Source organism: Lissotriton helveticus, chromosome 4_1 (genome assembly GCF_964261635.1).
Source record: "Lissotriton helveticus chromosome 4_1, aLisHel1.1, whole genome shotgun sequence".
NCBI lineage: Eukaryota > Metazoa > Chordata > Amphibia > Caudata > Salamandridae > Lissotriton > Lissotriton helveticus.
This window is the reverse complement of record NC_136063.1, coordinates 1,092,031,521-1,092,049,867: the sequence shown is the minus strand read 5'-3', so window position 1 is coordinate 1,092,049,867 and position 18,347 is coordinate 1,092,031,521. Positions and strand designations below refer to the sequence as shown.

Here is an 18,347-nt window from a genome sequence, read left to right as displayed (position 1 = left end):
TACAAAATATTGGTCAGAATTTTGCAACTCGTATTTTTGAGACTCACCTTTAGAAGCAATACCAAAGCAGTATTACCTGAAGGTGGAGGATCTGTGCCGGGGGCTCAGAACAAAAGACTCTTCAGGGTCGAATGGACAAAACGCCCTTCCTGTCGGACCTGGCTGTTGGATTCCCAGGATTGCAACCTAACTGATGTCAATGACATGCAATCCGCATACCAAATGCAGTATTGATAGCCTTGTCCTGCATATGTCACCTGGTGTACTCGACCAGCAGGAACAAGGAGGCTAACAGGCCAAGATGCCTTAGAGTTGCTCTCACCGAGATCCAGGATAGAGGCTGAAACATTGTGATCCTAGCCTGAATGTCCTGGAGGGAAGGCTTGGAAATGCACAGTGTCCAACACAGCTCTAATAAAAGACAGCTGCAGCAGAGATTCCTGGTTTATGAGATGGAGTCATCCCTTTTGGGTATAGACAAAGTCCTGCACCTTTTATATAGGAGGCCCATGCCCACAAACCTTACAGGCCAGACCAAGATAGTACTGCAGGTTCAGATGGAGGCACTACAGATTACTGGCTGGGACAAAAGGCCTACGCAACTCACCTCCCTCCAGAGGAGAAAATGGGAACACCATGTGTCACTACTAGAGTGGTTCACCAAATGGGATAAAACTGGAATCAATTATTTGGGTGATGTTTGGCACGGGGGAATGATGAAGTCATTTTAGGAGATGCAGTTATCTCTTTATCAGCTCAAAAATGTCACAGGTATCTGCAACTCAAAATGTTCTCGCCGACCACCAACATGACATGCTCAGCCTTCCCGAGTTTACCCCCTTCGAGGTCAAGCTGTTGTTGAGTTCCCTGAGGAAAGGTGTGGTGTCCAAGATTTAAAGATCATTAATGCTTAACAGTCTAGACAAATTCCTGGCCCTCAAAAACAGATAGGAATGGTGGATAGGCACACTAGACAAAGCTGACTGAAGAGATGCCCGAAAGGCTCCCTGGGCCCTGACTACACTAATTACATACTACATATTACACACCATGCTGTCGTAAATTGACAGCAATTGGTTAGCATTTAGCTGAAGCCATCTTGTATTTAGAAGTTATTTTATCCGCTTTGTGAAAGCCATTTTGTATTTCTGGCAGCCATTTTGTCTGCCATGTGCTCTGTCCTACCTTTCTGTTAACTGCTCTTGTAATCTGCCTAGAGACAAACTATATTCAGCATCCTCCACTTCGCACATGCCCAGAAGGGCCTAGCTAGTAGAATGCACCTGCTTCTCTAGTATAACTGTCAGGCTATTTTTGCTGCTGTATGGAGAAGTAACTCTCCTCCCACTTTGTTGAGCAAGAAGATCTTGTATGCCCAACTTAGTCATTTTGCATGCTTACATGAGCCAGGACTGCCCCTTGGTTTTATGCTGAGTATGTAACCCTCACATATATAAGGCCCCAGTGTTCTGTACTCTTGAGACTGCCTCATTCAGTTGCTAAGGCTTCTGTATGGCGTAGTTTCACCTCATTTGAGGTTAATAAAAATGATCTTTTATATTTCAGCTTCTGTGCCAATTTCTTCTTTGTTGGTTTAAAAGGACTAAGTATCAGTGCGACCCCTGAGAAGGATTTTGATTACTTCAATGCAGGCTCTGGCATACCCGCAGTATGGAATCACCAGACTGCTTCTGGATGTTCAGCATTTAATACAGACTTCTACCACATGGTCTAGTCCTGTCCCGCAGTGATGGGTTACATGAGGTACATTAAGTGGTGCTGTCCGAGGTGCTGGGGACTCCCTTTGCTTTGACCCCTGAATTATACTAGGTATCCTTGAGGCTATGGGAGACCCACGTGGGGAGCGCACCCTGGTAGGTCTTGCTACTCCTGTGGTGAAGTGGGACATTGTCTGATGCTGGAAAGACAGTATCCCACCCATCACACTGGAGGACTGCCATGTACTGGCGGGCCAATATGAAAGAGCTGATCTATAGAGCCTGAGACAGTTCATGTAAAAAAGCAAAGATATGTCAGGACTCGAAAAATCATGACAATGTTACTAGAACTGCAGGTCTAATAACTTAAAAAATCTACTCAACCTAACTGTCATGTACTTGACCCATGAACTGGTCTCAACGCAAGTCACGCAGTTCACTTAACAAGATCTTCTAACTTCAGTCACAGAAAGAAAAGTAAATGTAGGAAGACAAACTGACTTTTGACCTCTGTCTCTGAAAGAGGAGGAAATGTGACAAGATAACCAGTTTTAAAGGCATCTATTGCTCAATCACTTTGCAAGCAGTAAAGATGCCTTGAAATCTTGTTATCTTGTCACAATTGCTATGCTTTCAGAGACAGAGGTTACAAGTCAGTTTGTCTTCCTACATTTACTTTCTTTCTGTGACTGAAATTAGAGGCCGAGTAGGCCCTAATAATAGCTCGTCCTGATTAAATCTCCCTCGCCATAGAGAGCGAGTTGGATTTTTCTAGCCCTATATGGGGACGATGGTTGGAGTACTCCAGATTGGTCAGTGACTGGGGATACTTGTAAGAGTTCTTATACTTACTGTAAGAATTTGATATGTGCTTTTTGTACTGGAAAATCAATAAAAGTTGGGTATATGAAGAAAAGGGGGGGTGGGGGTTCCTGACTCACTGTGGTGAGCCCACCTTTAGCAGCCAGTCATCAAGTTAGGGGAATACTAGTATCCCCTACCTCTGAAGATGGGTGGCAACCACCACCATCATTTTTGTGAACACCAGAGGGGCACTGGCAAGGTTGAAGGGGGCCACAGCAAACTGAAAATGCTTTTTGCCTTCCTAGAACTGGTAACGTCTGGGGTATTGCAGGATGGGTGTATGAAAATATGCATCCTGTAGATCCAAGGCTACCATCCAGTTGGACGGGTCCATGGCTGACAGAACCTGGGTAAACAGTAGCATTTTGAATTTGTTCTTCCTTAGGAAAACATTCAGAGTGCACATATCTAAGAAAAGCTGAAGGCCTCCATTCTTCTTCGGCATGAGGAAATAGTGAGGTGTAGCAACTCGTCCCTATGTCTGAGTCTGACACCCTCTCAATGTCTTCTTTGGAGAGTAAGGTTTGCACCTCTTGCATTAGAATGGATAGGTGCTCATTTGAGAGCTGTTCTAATGTGGGCTGAAGGTGTGACAGGGCAGAAAGAAAGTGTAGGGTATAGACATGCAGCACGATATGGAGGATCCATCAGTCAGAAATAATGGATCGCCACCCTGGAAGGAAGTGCTGGATCCTGCCTCCAACAGTGTGGTGGTGTGCTGCTAATGGCAAGCTAAAGTGACTTGGAGTCTGTTGCCACAGGAGAAGGAGACTAGGAGGACTGATGTCTATGGTGACCTGTACATTGACTGCCAGATCGAAGTCTCAGTGGGGGCTTGGAAGACTGCAGTCCAACCCCCTGGAGCAGCCTCAGAATTTCCAGAACCTGTGAGGAAACAGCTTGGTAGGGTTCGAAAGATCCAGAGAGGGGCTTTGGTATGAGCCACTGAAAGGCCTATCCAGCAAGGCGGCCTGTACTTATCTTGAAAAACCTGTGGATCACATCCACACATGGCGACGGAGCACCAGATTAGTGCCAACCACTCACCGCTGATAATCAGCAGTATCAAGGCCGGCAAAAATTATTTGGCTGCATCTCTGCTATTTTGATGATCTGCACCAAGGAGGCCATAAGTTCATCCAGGACTGCTGGCAAGATTGTCTCTAAGTGGGTGGCAACTCTGGTCAGAGCCAGAACAAGAAAGACAATGGAGCATCTGAGGTAGTGAAAGAGAATGTTCAGACTCCAGTGGTGTGGGTGGGTGTGTTGTAGCAGATTTGGAGAGCGCCCATGAGTCGGGGTCATATATCACCAATTTGGGGTCAGACATCAGGGTCGGTATCAGATTCCCCACCGGTGTCGGCAATGACCACAGAGAAGGCACCAATGTGGGTCTTGGAAAGATTGTGGAAGCATGCACTAGAGTGACTGCTGAAACCTAGATGGGTCCAAGGAGTTCAGAAGACACAGAGGATTGACCTGCGGGTGGTAACGACAGAAGGTCCCTGCAGATCCTTGGGGCCCGAAGCCACACCAGAGGGAGCCAGAAGTGAAGCTGTATATTGGCGAACACAGGAAGAAGTCACAGACCTTGCATTAGTTCCGCTTTAACTCCAAGTAGAGGGCGGAGTTGCGCTCCCAAGTCCATCCCTGCGAGAGAGTGGCCAAGGTCCTCCAGTAAGTAGAAGTTCAAGCAGAAATATTAGAAGGCAAAGTGGGACTCATCCCTATCCCAATTCTCTTTATCTAAAGAGATGTCGCAAGGGCGTAAAGAGGCCAGTCGATCTTGCATATGGTCTCTAATTGAGGGGAGCCAGAAGCATGTCAAAGATACAAAGCATGGACATTGTAAAGGTCTCAACCTGCTGCAGCATCACCGATGGCTTGAAGAACTTGGGTGCATCAGGGTCGGCTGAGGAATTTGCTCCTCAATTAGAGACCATATGCAAGATCAACTGGCCTCTTTACGCCATGCGACATAAAGAGAATTGGGATAGGGATGAGTCCCGCTTTGCCTTCTAATATTTCTGCTTGAACTTCTACTTACTGGAGGACCTTGGCCACTCTCTCGCAGGGATGGACTTGGGAGCGCGACTCCGCCCTCTACTTGGAGTTAAAGCGGAACTAATGCAAGGTCTATGACTTCTTCCTGTGTTCGCCAATATACAGCTTCACTTTGCAGTATAATATCACCTTTGGGTCAGTGAGGACACACTCAGTTGTGCCCCGAGTCCAAACAACAAAAAATCACCTGGGGCAGGTCCTTGACCAACATCTGTGTTCTGTAGTCATGGCATGGTTTGAAGCCTGTAGTTTTAGGAATGGACATCGTTCCCTTGCATACTGGAATTCATTTTGGAAATTGTTTAAAGACTGACTAAAGTCGGAGCAGAGTTCTGGATCCACATTCAAATACACGGAAACAAAATAATGCGTTTGGTGCGCTAGTATAGCACATAGCCACAGTAGTGCACAGGAGCACTACTATGAAAAGTTTCTGGATCCAATCTGACACCTGGGGAATAAGCTGCGGTTAGAAGTAGCCATCAGAAATGCAAAGGTACACTTCATGGATCTTAAATAGCCCAAGTTCTTATGTTCTATCCTTACTGCAGCATTAAGACATGCTATCTCTAGATATTGTGGCAGGTACTAAAAGCCTCTTTAATGGCTAACAATTATCTGTCACAAATAGTGTTGCTCCATTTCATACTGGTGAAGGTTTATTCTTTGAGATCTGTGAACCTGAAGAGTATGGCTTGCTACTTCAGGGATTTTTTCCTTTTTCCTATATTATCCATGGTACCTGTGGTGGGCATCAGTACACTCTTGGTATCGCAACTCAGGCATCTGTGGAGGATTGATGATCGTTTTGACAATCCACTGCCAACCTTTTTGCTAAGGTATCCTGACTGATTGCCAGGCCTCCTACTGGTGGTGTGAATTCAAATGTGAACCCTTTAGAGGACGTTTAACGGACTAACGCTACAATTTAAGACAATATAATCGTTATTTAGCAATAGTGGGTTTTTTGTTCATACACAGCCCCTAGCGCCAGAGCTCTTTATCTGATTTCTTCAGTTCTGTATTTAAGTGGGGGAGGTGCACTAGCTGGGTGGGAGATCATTTGAAGTTAATTCCACAAGTTCTTTCCACATTTCAACCATAATTATTTTGCCAAACTCTTCATGGCTCAATATAAGCTGTATTTCGTTTTGAAACTACAACAACTCCTTAGAACCAGACAAAGATTTATCCATTCCTATCTAACCAAGGACACCCACGTACTCGGCTTGAACTGACGAGGCAGCAACAGTAGCTGCAGAAGAGCTTGAGGATGACTTGGCAAATCTCCAGATAAATGCTTCAGGGTGAAGAAAAATATGCCTTGTCGTATGTCAGTAGTCTTATGAACCTAAGGGTTATGCACCTATGGGTTGGAGGGGAATCCATGACTGAGGAATATCTGCACACTAGAGCAGTAGGAAGCCCATTAACAAGGGAAGAGAACAAACACCGGCATAAAGAGGACTTCAGCCTAAACCGTTCAAAGCTTGGACATTATGTCTGACATTGTCCTTTAATGGTGGGAACCAACAAGCCTCGTCCGTGAAGAACAGAGCTAGGGTAACCTTGAGGGATTTACAATAGTCTGTTACAAGTAAATCCCACTCATACTTACCCACCAACCCCTCCATGCCAATCGATCTAGTGTTATTGATCGTTCTAACAGATTTTAACACATCTGGTTGTTTTTTGGATTATACTTTACATCAAAGATATTGTCTTACAAATTTTTTTTTTTAAGAAACTAAAAGAAATTGATGGGGCCCCCTCTTCATTGGGAAAGTGACTTTCTTCCTAGAAAGACATCAAGGGCCTATTCAGTCTCCTCCCTATGAACTGACTGATGCCTTAGATACCTCTATTGTGTTGAGAACCTTGTGGTTAATTAAAATGATCCCTCCAATGACTGGAAAAAACACTGAGAGAGACTGATCCATATATGATGTACACTTATGTATGTGGACAACTTGCACTGATCCAGACAACCCTCATGGTTATTTTAGTGGTCTCAGACAACCTCAGAAAGCTCTCCAAGTGGTACCTGTGGAGAGTAACCTTCAGGCTTAGTCCAGAAGGAGTGTAAAGCAGTTTGCTTTACCAGAATAAATAAAAAAGTACCACACAGTGTATTTATAAAAATATGTATTTATTATAAAACACTCACTAATACATGCAGATATCTCCTAGACGGAGATATATACAATGCACACAATACTCTGTAATAGAAACAGGTAAGTAGCACAGAATACACAATGGTCCCCAGAGGGAGACCAAACGATATACTAAAATAGTGGCATGCAAACCACATCTCGAGTCAAGACAATACTCAGAGGACATAGAAGTCTTGGGGACCCAAGGAACCACTCAAGATGAGTATCTAGGAGCCCCACGAAGGTTGTGTGCAGTGTGGGTACACAACAGCATTCTCCGTACAAATCAACGTGTAAGTCACGGTTGACATTTTTAAGAAGAAGGGCCCTTCCCAGTGGATCCTGAAAAAAACCAGTTGAAGACGGAAGGTTGGAGAGCCACCTCACCCGTGGATACCTTAGGAACCAGGATACCTGCCCCAGGGGAGCCGGGTGCATAGGTGTGAAGTGGCATCGGAAACGGCTGTCAAACCCAATGGACGACTTCAGGAAGATGCCACTGCTGGAGAAGGATAAAGTGTCCAGTGGAACTCAAAGGTGGATTCAAGTCGAGAAGTACCTGAAAACAGAGGGGACAGAGTCTATGCCACTTGGAGGTGACCAGGAGGCACGGAAAACGAACGACCACAGGGTGCTGTAGAAGAGTTGACGGTGACCTTGGAGCTGCAGCTGTGAAGATCAGGTGATGCTGTGGAAGCCCAAGAGCCGTTCATGAGGGTTCCCATATCGGATGTTGAGAGTTGAGGGGTCATTGTCCGTTGGGAGCACCAACAAGCCTTGGCAACTGCAAACAACGTGGAAAGTGAAGAAGGTACAGTGCCGGGACTAGTCAGAAACAGCATAGCACCAGGCAAAAAATGGGGGTAACCATAAAAGCAGATCCTACTTTCCTAAAAACACCATCTCTTTTTTCTCAGAAAGCATACCTCCATTGACTCAATACAGAACGAACATAACAAATAACCTGTCTGGCCACATGTTCCAACAATACAGAGAAAAGGCTTCCGGTATACCAATATTTCAAAGAATCCTTAAGTGAAAAGAATTCGAACTCCCTTCCACCACGTTGGTCTTTCGACTATGTCATAGATTAAGGGCCTGATTTAGAGTTTGGAGAATGCAGAAGGGCCATCAAAAACTGTCTGTGTACCTGTCCACAGTATAGAGGCCCATCTGTTATATTTAGAAGGTCACTGTTAAACATAGGAAAGTCCATCAACTATCCACCACCTCTGCCCATTTTTACTTCCATTGTGGATGGAGGTATAACCTAAATTTGACGGAGGGAGTGATGGAAAGTCACTCCTCCATCAGCCGTATTTAGAGTAGAATATCTGTTGACGAAAGCTCATCCTTCACACCTTTCTTTGAGGAAACAAAACTCAGCACAAAAGCAACTCTATGAACATGTCCCTGCTACTCTAAGGCCTGGTGCTCTATCTGTCAATGGTGGAGCACAACAACACAATGCAAAACAAAATATAAGACAACTTTTTGAAAAATTCGTTTTTCAAAAACTTGTTTTGCTCAGCACAAGCAAGCAATACACTAGCAAAACAGTACATTATGAATCTCACATAAAAATTGTATGTTCTAGACGTATGTCTCTAAAATATTTCCACATTAGATAGAGAAACATTACACACCTCTCAATGAAATATGCAACCCTTGACCTTAATGGTAGGTCGCTCCCCCACCACACAGCTCCGCCTGTGTGTCCTGCCCCAGCTGCCGCTGCTGTAGAAGTTGAGGCCCTCCTCCACCCGCAGGCTACCACCTGCGCCTCATCCCTGGTGGCCAGTGGTAGGCCTTAGGTTTGTATCACTGTCGTTGTCTGTCTGTCTTCCCTGTACTGCCCATACTGTCTTCTGGTGTCTGTGACCGCTGTTGCCGGTCTACCCCCAGTGCCTGCGTTCTTATCTGTGCCCATTTTCTTGCCTTCTGCTCCCCTGATTGCACTTGATTTTCTTGCCTTCTGCTCCCCTGATTATGCCCGACCCCTGACCTTGTCAGGTAGGTCTCTAAACCACCCCCCCGCTGCAGTTCAGCTCCACCAGAGCCTTGCACCCTCGGTCTCTGCTGCCCCTTCCTGGGCGCTGTCTTTCCTCCCCCCCCCCGTGCCCGCCGCTACTGCTCCTGCGGCCACGCCACCCGCGCCCATTCGGTAACCCCTGCCTTCCGCCTCCCAGCTGCTCCTCCCTCCCACCTCCCCTTAAAATGATGGCAGCTGCACAGCCGCGCAGCGGGCGCACCGAAGTCGCGCCTAAGGCAAGCCCGTCTGCGCCTGTCCGCACCTGGACCGCGCCTAGTGCCAGAACCCGTGGACCCCGCGAACGCCACAACACCAGACTCCACTACGACGCCAGCAGCCTCCACGCACTCAACGCCGGTATAAACCACACCTGCTTCCAGGCCACCCCGAAACGGACCCACGGACCCTTCTCCTGCCGCACCTGCAATTTCACCTGCGACCAAACCACCAAACCTCCAAGGACTGGACCCAACCACCTCCGCTGCATACTCCTCAACACCCACTCCGCACGCAAACACGCCGTCGAGCTCTGGGATCTGCTCGACACCTCCGCCCCAGACGTCGCCTTCCTGACCGAGACCTGGTGGAACGACTCCTCGGCGCCCGACATAGCCACAGCCATCCCGGACGGCTACAAGATCACCCGCAGGGATTGTGCCAACAGAACCGGAGGAGGAATAGCCATCGTCCACAAGTCCACCCTCAAGGTCGCCACCCACGCAGAAGACACCCTCATAACCGCCGAACACCTACACTTCCAGATTCACACCGACCCCAACACCACCCTCAGAGGAACACTCATCTACAGACTCCCTGGACCCTGGGCTCAGTTCAGCGACTCCATCACCGACCTCGCCAGCACCCAGGCACTCGCCTCCACAGACTACATCCTCCTCGGGTACCTGAACTTCCATCTCGAGAACAACAACAACGCTAACTCCGCCACCCTGATCAACGACCTCGCCAACCTCGGCCTCAGACAACTCGTCACAGCACCCACCCACGCCGCCGGCCACACGCTGGACCCTGTCTTCTCCACAAGCACCCACGTCGCCTTCGACCACACCACCAAACTCCACTGGACCGACCACCACTGCATCCATTTCACCTTCAAGAAACCAACCACGCACCACCGCACCCAAAAGCTGCCTAGCCGCTGCTGGGGCAAAGTCACCGAAGACCAGCTGATCACCACCCTCGCCCAGAAGCCACCCACCGACCCAACCAACCCAGACACCGCAGCCCGCAACCTCAGACAGTGGATCGACGACTGCGCCAACACCCTTGCCCCGCTCAAGAAACCCTCCAACAGCCACGCCAGCAAGAGAGCCACCTGGTTCACTGCTGAACTCCAGACCTCCAAACGCGCATGCCGGAAACGGGAGAAAATATGGCTCCACGAACGCACACCGGACAACCACGCAGCCACAAGGAGGCCACCCGCAGACATCACCACCTCATCAGACTAGCCAAGAGATCCTCCTTCAAAGACCGCCTGGATAACAACGCACACGACAGCAAAGAGCTCTTCAGCCTCGTAAAGTAACTCTCCAACCCCAGCGCCAACACAAACGACATCCCGCCCTCGCAAGAACTGTGTGACTCACTAGCCATCTTCTTCCATCGCTAGATCGCTGACATCCAGGACAGCTTCAACACCACGACCGCCCCGACTACGCCAGACTCCACCTCCCCTGTGAACACCACCAGCGCCATCCGCCTGACCTCCTGGTCCAACGTCAACGACGTCGAGACATGCAAGGTCATGAACTCCATCCACTCAGGGTCTCCGTCAGACCCGTGCCCACACCACGTATTCAACAAAGCAGACGCAGCCATCGCACCCCAACTACGGAAGGTCATCAACATCTCCTTCGAAACAGCGACATTCCCGGAAAGCTGGAAGAACGCCGAAATCAACGCCCTCCTCAAGAAGCCCAAGGCAGACCCCAAGGACCTCAAGAACTTCCGCCCATCTCCCTGCTCCCGTTCCCGGCAAAGGTCATCGAAAAAATCATCAACAAGCAACTGGCCCGCCACCTGGAAGACAACAACATCCTGGACCCATCCCAATCCGGATTCAGACGAAACCACAGCACCGAGACAGCCCTCATCGCCGCCACAGACGACATCAGGTGCCAACTAGACAACGGCAAAACATCAGCTCTCATCCTCCTGGACCTGTCGGCCGCCTTCGACACGGTCTGCCATCGCACTCTAAAGACACGCCTCCTAGAAGCCGGAATCCAAGAGAAGGCCCTTGACTGGACCACATCCTTCCTCTCCGGCAGAACCCAGAGCGTCTGCCTCCCACCCTTCCAATCCGAAGCCACCGACATCATCTGCGGTGTCCCCCAGGGCTCATCCCTCAGCCCGACTCTTTTCAACATCTACATGGCCCCCCTCGCACAAGTGGCCCGCCATCACGACCTCAACATCATCTCCTACGCCGACGACACCCAGCTCCTCCTCTCCCTCACCAAAGACCCACACACCGCCAAAACCAACCTTCACGAGGGAATGAAGGCCGTCGCCGACTGGATGAGGAGCAGCCGTCTGAAGCTGAATTCGGACAAGACTGAGGTCCTCATCCTCTGACCCACCCCCTCAGCCTGGGACGACTCCTGGTGGCCGACCACACTGGGAACAGCACCAACACCCACCGACCATGCACGCAACCTAGGAGTTATCCTCGAGTCCTCCCTCTCCATGTCTAAGCAGGTCAACGCCGTCTCCTCCTCCTGCTACAACACCCTCTGCATGCTCCGCAGGATCTACAAGTGGATCCCGACCGAAACAAGAAAAACGGTTACACAGGCCCTCGTCAGCAGCAGACTGGGCTACCAGCAACGCACTCTACGCAGGAATCCCAGCCAAACACCTATGACTACTACAACGCATCCAAAACGCCTCCGCCCGACTGATCGTCAACGTCCCCTGCCGCATCCACATCACCCCCCACCTGAGAGACCTACACTGGCTCCCCGTCAACAAGAGGATCACCTTCAAGCTCCTCACCCACGCACACAAAGCACTCCACAACGCCGGACCAGCCTACCTGAAAAGCAGACTCTGCTACTACACCCCCACCCGCCAGCTCCGCTCCGCCAGCCTCGCACTCGCCGCTGTCCCCCGCATGCAACGAACGACCTCCTGTGGCAGATCCTTCTCCTACCTCGCTGCCAAGACCTGGAACACCCTCCCTACCCACATATGACAGACCCAAGACCTAGCCTTCAGAAGACTCCTCAAGACCTGGCTCTTCGAGCAGTAGCAGCACCCCCCCTCTCCTTCAGTGCCTTGGGACCCTCACGGGTAAGTAGCGCGCTCTACAAGTACTCTGATTGATTGATTGATTGATTGGTAGTATCATGGGCCTACATCGTGTCCATCTACTTCTCCCATATCTTGCGGTATTTTTGTGGGCATCCCCTTGTCATGTAAACCAATTTTCTAGAATGGAGCATCTGTCCTGTTCCTGGACTGTAGTTGGAGCCTTAGCTCTCCATTTATTAGTGATATTTTTCTTATGGTGATCTGGAATCTCAAGGCAAGTACACCCTGCTCTAATGCCACCCCTGACACTACGTCCATAATTGTCAGCAGAGCAACCTTGAGTGACAATTCAACCTCCTGTCCCGTTGCTGCAGCAATGCACCAGGCCCGGACTGGCCGTTGTGGGCACCGGGCAATCCCCCAGTCGGCCGCAAGGGCGGGGGCCGGTTTTGGGCCCTGGGGGCCGTTTTTGTTGCAGAGCCAGTTTTGCAGCATAGCTGCAAAATCGGCCCTGTAACAAAATCGGCTGAAAAGCGGCCCTGGCAAAGCGCTCACCCCCCTCCCGCCCGGGGGGCGGGGGGCCGGCCGAGCACTTTGCCAGGGCCTGTTTTGGTTCCCAGTCCGGCCCTGCAATGCACCACTGGACCGCTCTCCATTACCCCTGGATAGGGGGGCAGTTCCATACCGTGTCCATTGGGTTACCCCTCTCCACAATGCATCTGGTACAATGTGGGATGGAGCTTGATATAATTTTCCATTTCCGGTTAGTTGTGTAGTACGCTCTATTAAAATATTTCAATTGAATAAGCTGAAGACAGGAGGAGGTTGCCAAAATCTGAGGAGCAATCTTGGCCATTCTCCACTCATCATTATTACAGGTGCCAATATCTACTTCCCAGCTGGCTTTTAACTGGATTAGAGGATCCAGCATGTTAACGACCAAGGAGTAGTATCCTCTTGTAAGACATCCTTTGTCCAATGGCTCTATTGTCAATTTCGCTTCAAACAGGTTAAATTCTGGGGTATTTGCCAGCTGGGTTTTCAGTAGCTTTAAAGTGTATCGAAATTGGGGAAATCTAAGAAATGGGGACTTACCTGTGTGTATTTGTCACATAAAATATGAACACGTTCAGCTTTTCTCCTTCCCAGATGTCTCCCAACTTAAAGATCCCTTTGTAGCCCCATGCTTTAAAGTCAAATGACTTCACAGCTGACAGAGCTAATTTCCGTACCACTGAGGGGTAGTCAAAGTATGTAATTTAAACGGTCTGATATGACATCACGCTTTTGACGAGTGTTGTGATGCACGGGATATGGGTAGAGAGATGGATTGATATAGGAACTGTGAAGGATTTGTGTCTTGGAACTATTCAAGCTCCAGCCTGCAGGTGGGGTCATCACACTTCCCAAACATACAGTTATTAAGGACTTTAAGGTGAGCTGCCCAGTACTTTAACTGTACATCTGCAGTGCACAATCTTCCATCTTAAATGTCCTGTGTACATTTGTCCCAGGAGACCCTCGGCTGCTTACCCAACCAGAAATATTTCCTTGGTGTTTTGATTTTATCAAACAATAGCTGCGTGGCAATTAGGGTAATGCTGGACCGAACATATAGAACCCTTGGGAGGGTAACCACTTTGAATAATGTAATCATCCCTATAATTAAAGGAGGGAAGATTTCCCACTTGTGTAGATATTTGATAAGCTGGGTCTTGAGCGAGGTGATATTAAGGTATCATGCCTGATGGGGCTGGGTGCCAGGAGCAGTCCTAGATATTTAAAACTCTATACATTTGAAGCTCGGGCTCCGCTTCGTATAGTGGTGTCGGTTTGATTTGATCCAGTTTACAACAAACCAACAAGCGTCTCCGTACAGCTGTACTGTTTACATTACATGTGCGTGGATCAATCCGGGGTCGTGTACGGAAAGAACAACATAATCTGCAAGATTGATAAGTGATCTTCCAGCTGTTCGTTACAGCTAAATAAAGTCTACCATCAGTGCGTCCCTCCTAATCCATTCCGCTAGCGTTTGGATTGCAAAGGTGAACAGGAGAGGGGCTAGGGGGTAACTGTCTCGTACCCCTTTTTTTGGGAACGGGTCCGAAATGGTCCATTGACCCCGACCCACATCCAAGGAGTCATTTATAATATTTTAATATAAGACAGAAAACAAGGGCAGACTTCCATTTCATGATTATTGTCATGATTGCCCTTTCACAATCCAGTAGGAGGAGGGTGTGTGAGCGTTCCAGTTCATGACTCCTGGCCAGCTTAAGGTGAAGCCTCCTATAGGACCTCGTCCCGGCATTTTGCTGCTCTGGTCTCGAAGTACTAAAGAGGTGATAACCCAGGCCAGGTGGTTTTGCTAGTGCTTTTGCAAGTATTTCGGTTTTTAAATTGATGAGTAATTTTGGCAGGTAGAATGAGGGAGTTTGCTCAGTTCAGGGATAACAGCGATAGTGGTTCTGCGGAGGTCTTGTGGCAAAAGGCGAGTCTCTAATATTTCAGTATATAAGGTGCGGGCCCTTGAGTGGAAACAATATATTGGAAAATGTTGCCGTGAAATTGTTTGGACCCTTTTAAACTTCTTTTAAATGCTCTGTGCTAACTATCAATGGTACTACACTTAACGTTATGTACGTCAAACAATATCTAACTTCAAATTACCCTGTCTTCATAACTGGCCACATACCTCACACTACAGGCCAATATTACTGACCTAATACGCCTTTAACTTTTACTACACCTCAAGTCATTAAGTGAATTCACTTTTTTAACACGTCTACAGTCAGAAAAACCTGGTGCCACTCTATAAATAAGCGGATTCAAATGTTTTACAAAATAGAATAATACTAATAATATCTACAATTTTGAGTGTTTAACATATAACCTAATAATCATCCCACGTTTTCTATTTACCATACACAACAATTATAGAATTTACCAAGGTTCCTCAAGTACATCTTTCAACTACCCAGTCTTCAACGTAGGTGTAGGGCTACATAATGTATGGCATGGACAATATGTGACCACACTATCTGAATGTATTCGTACATTCAATGACAAAAATAATTATGTTAATTTTAGTGAAACATATTACTACTCTAAATGCCACAGACTATAGGTCCTCCCAACAACACTGCAAATACTTGTAACCCATTTGAGAAAGGTATTGAACTACACATAACCTAATGCAGCACATTGGGAAATCACAAGACCTGAAAATGGAAATAATGGTATACCTAAGTAACATACTAATTCATATTTCCCTATACTAATTCATCACTAATCTTTGCCCTTCTTATGTAGTAGGATAATTATAGTAGATCTCCATGAAGGGGAGGGAAATTGATAGCCAGTGCTCTACAAAACTGCTGGTCTGGACAATTTGAGGTGAATGAGCGCAACAGTGAGGTCACCTACCTGGTGGACCTGCAGACTCCTAGGAACCGTTTGAGGATTCAACAAGTGAACCGCTTCAAACTACATTTTGAGAGATCTGAGTTAACCATGCTCTTGGTTACGGTTGATGGAATGTAAGAGGAGAATGAACCTCTCCCCGACCTCCTATCTTCCAAGGAGCAGGAGGGGTCAGTAGAGGGTGTGATCCTCTCTCCTACTCTGACCATGTCGCAGCAGAGAGATTGTCACCAGTTGCTAGGACAGTTTGCCTCTCTGTTTTCACTCATTCCTGAAGTCACTCTGTGGTGCACCCACAATATTGACACTGTCTGTTAAGCTCAAGTCTTACAGGTTGTCTGACAGAGCGAGGAACAGCATTAAGAAGGAAGTCTATAAGATGTTGGGTGATCGAGCTGTCCAACATTCCTCGGTTCAGCCAGTGGTTTTGGTCCCCGAGGCTGCCTCCTCAGTGTCACACCTGAACTGTGGTTCTGTGTTGAATACCGTGGGCTCAATACCGTCACAACTACTGTGGGCTCAATGCCATCACCAAGACTGACTCGCACCCCATTCCCCAAGCTGATGAGCTCCTTGATCAGTTTGTAGCTCCCAAGTTCCTCAGCACGTTTGACCTAACGTCTGGGTGCTGGCAGATTGCCTTGATTAAGGGGCACAAGAGAAGTCAGCTATCTCAACACCAAAAGGGCACTACCATTTCTGGGTCATGCCTTTTGGTTTGAAGAACGCCCCTGCAACATTCAAAAGGTTGGTCATACAGGTCCTAGCTGGGTTGGAGAACTTCAGTGCTGCCTACCTTGACAACATTGCAGTCTTCAGCTAAGTCCCAGATAGGGCAGGGGTCTGTGGTGTACTTGGGGCAACAGGTAGTGAGTGGCAAGGTGCAGCTCCTACAGCCAAAGATTGATAGAAAATCCTAAACTGTTGAGGTGGTCCATCTCCCTATACTGGGAAGGGACTTTATGGTGGAACACCGCCCAGGAACAGAACATGTCAATGCTGATGGTCTTTTCAATTTCTTCTGCCTGAGTCATGAGAACGTCTAGGAGGTTGGTAGGTCTCCACACTTTCAAGTTGGGTGGGGGTGGGGGTTTCGAGACACATGCTAGACCTGGCATCTTTTGGCGTGGTTTCCCCTGTCTTTTTGCTTCTGACCTCCTGTTTGTGACTGTGGCTGGATTTAGTTTTTGCTGGCTTTAGGGCTCTAATCTCCAGTGCTGAAGTTCAAAGGCTCTGTTTCTAAAACCTGATGATAATTGGTTTCTCCATGACTGGCATATATTTTTTTAAAAGCATCTTTTTATTGATTTTAATAAACTAACAAACAGTCTGCAAATCATCAGTAGTTGAGATATAGCATGACTGTGTACAGTCTTTAACAGGGGACACTGAACAAATACAGTAAACAATATTTGGGATAGATCAGATATTCAAGGTTACAGGGTTACATTGTCGAGGGGAGCAGCTGGTGCAACACAAATTTCCCCTCTATAAGCATTCCACTTGGCCCAGACTCTGGACCATTTTTAGGGGAACGCTCTTGCGACATAGACCGTTTTCTCACGGAACATGCACCAGTCAACGTTTCGCTTCCATGCAACAACAGTAGGGGGTACCAGTCCTCCCCATAGCTGAGCTATGTCTCTTTTGGCCACCGCAGCTCCCAGTGTGACCCACAACTTCTCCGCCCCTCCCAAATCAGTAGGTTCCCAAACATTAAGGAGACCTTGTTTGGCCTCAGGGCGGACAGATTTGTGCAGAACCTCACTCATGATCCCATGTATCCCCCTTCAATACATTTGAATGTTCTCACACTCCCAAAGGATATGCATAAATGTGGCAACTTGTCCACAGCCTCACCTGCAGTGTGCGCCGACGCCTCGCCCCATGCGGACCATCTTTGGTCCCGTGATGTAGACCCTGTGTAGCATTTTCAGTTGTACCAAACGGAGTCGCGCAGAGATCGCGACCTCCCGGGGGGAGGCCACTGCTTCCCTCCACTCCTCGTCATCCAATAGGAGACCATACGACTCCCGCAGCCTGGCAAGGGGATTCGGCATGTTGTTTACCAGTTTTTTGTAGGTCAATGAGATTGCCTTCTGTGGCAACAGCCCATCCAGTAGCCTATCCTCCGGGGGGGGGGGAGGAGTCAGGGAGGGGGGAGTCCCAAGAGATTGCGGTGGTGAACGCATGTCGGATTTGTAAGTAGTGGAAAGAATTCCGAATCTGCGAGTTCGTATTGCTGGCTCAACTGGCTGAAACTGAGCATTTTACCCGTTACCCAGAGGTCACCCACCCGTGAAATACCTATGAGGTCCCATTTATCAAATCCCTTGGAGCCATGAAAACTGCCAAGTATCTCCGAGTCCCACAGGGGTGTTGCTAGGGTAAGTCTCCGACTCCAACCCAGGCTCTTGTTGACTGCGTGCTACACTTGAACCGAGTGGGAGGTGGGCCCCGTAAGGAGAAGCTTCCATTACCATACAGGGCTCTATTGTACATCCCGCCCGGCAACAGCCATCTGTCCATGGCATAGCCTGGGTCACCCAGGGCACGATACGTACCCTGGTTGATGGCAGCGAGATGGCCTGCCCAATAGTATTTCTTAATGTCCGGGAGACTGATGCCGCCGTCGTACCAGTTGAGGGTTAGTTTGGAAAGCGCTATTCTTGGTCTTCCGTCCCAAAGTATTTGTTGCTGCAGATCTGTGATCTGTTTGAAATATCGCGCTGGGACCGGAATAGGGTAGTTTTGCAAGGCATAGAGGAAGCAGGGGAGGGACATCATCTTAAAAAGCATAGCTCGGCCAAGCAG

At 48.3% G+C, this 18,347-nt stretch overlaps 1 protein-coding gene across 3 annotated transcripts in view; it reads right to left on the bottom strand.

Annotated features, from left to right (window-relative positions):
- The window catches only part of ELP2 (elongator acetyltransferase complex subunit 2), a 964,760-nt gene that overhangs the window by 818,614 nt on the left and 127,799 nt on the right, over positions 1–18,347 (bottom strand). The window lies entirely within an intron of this gene.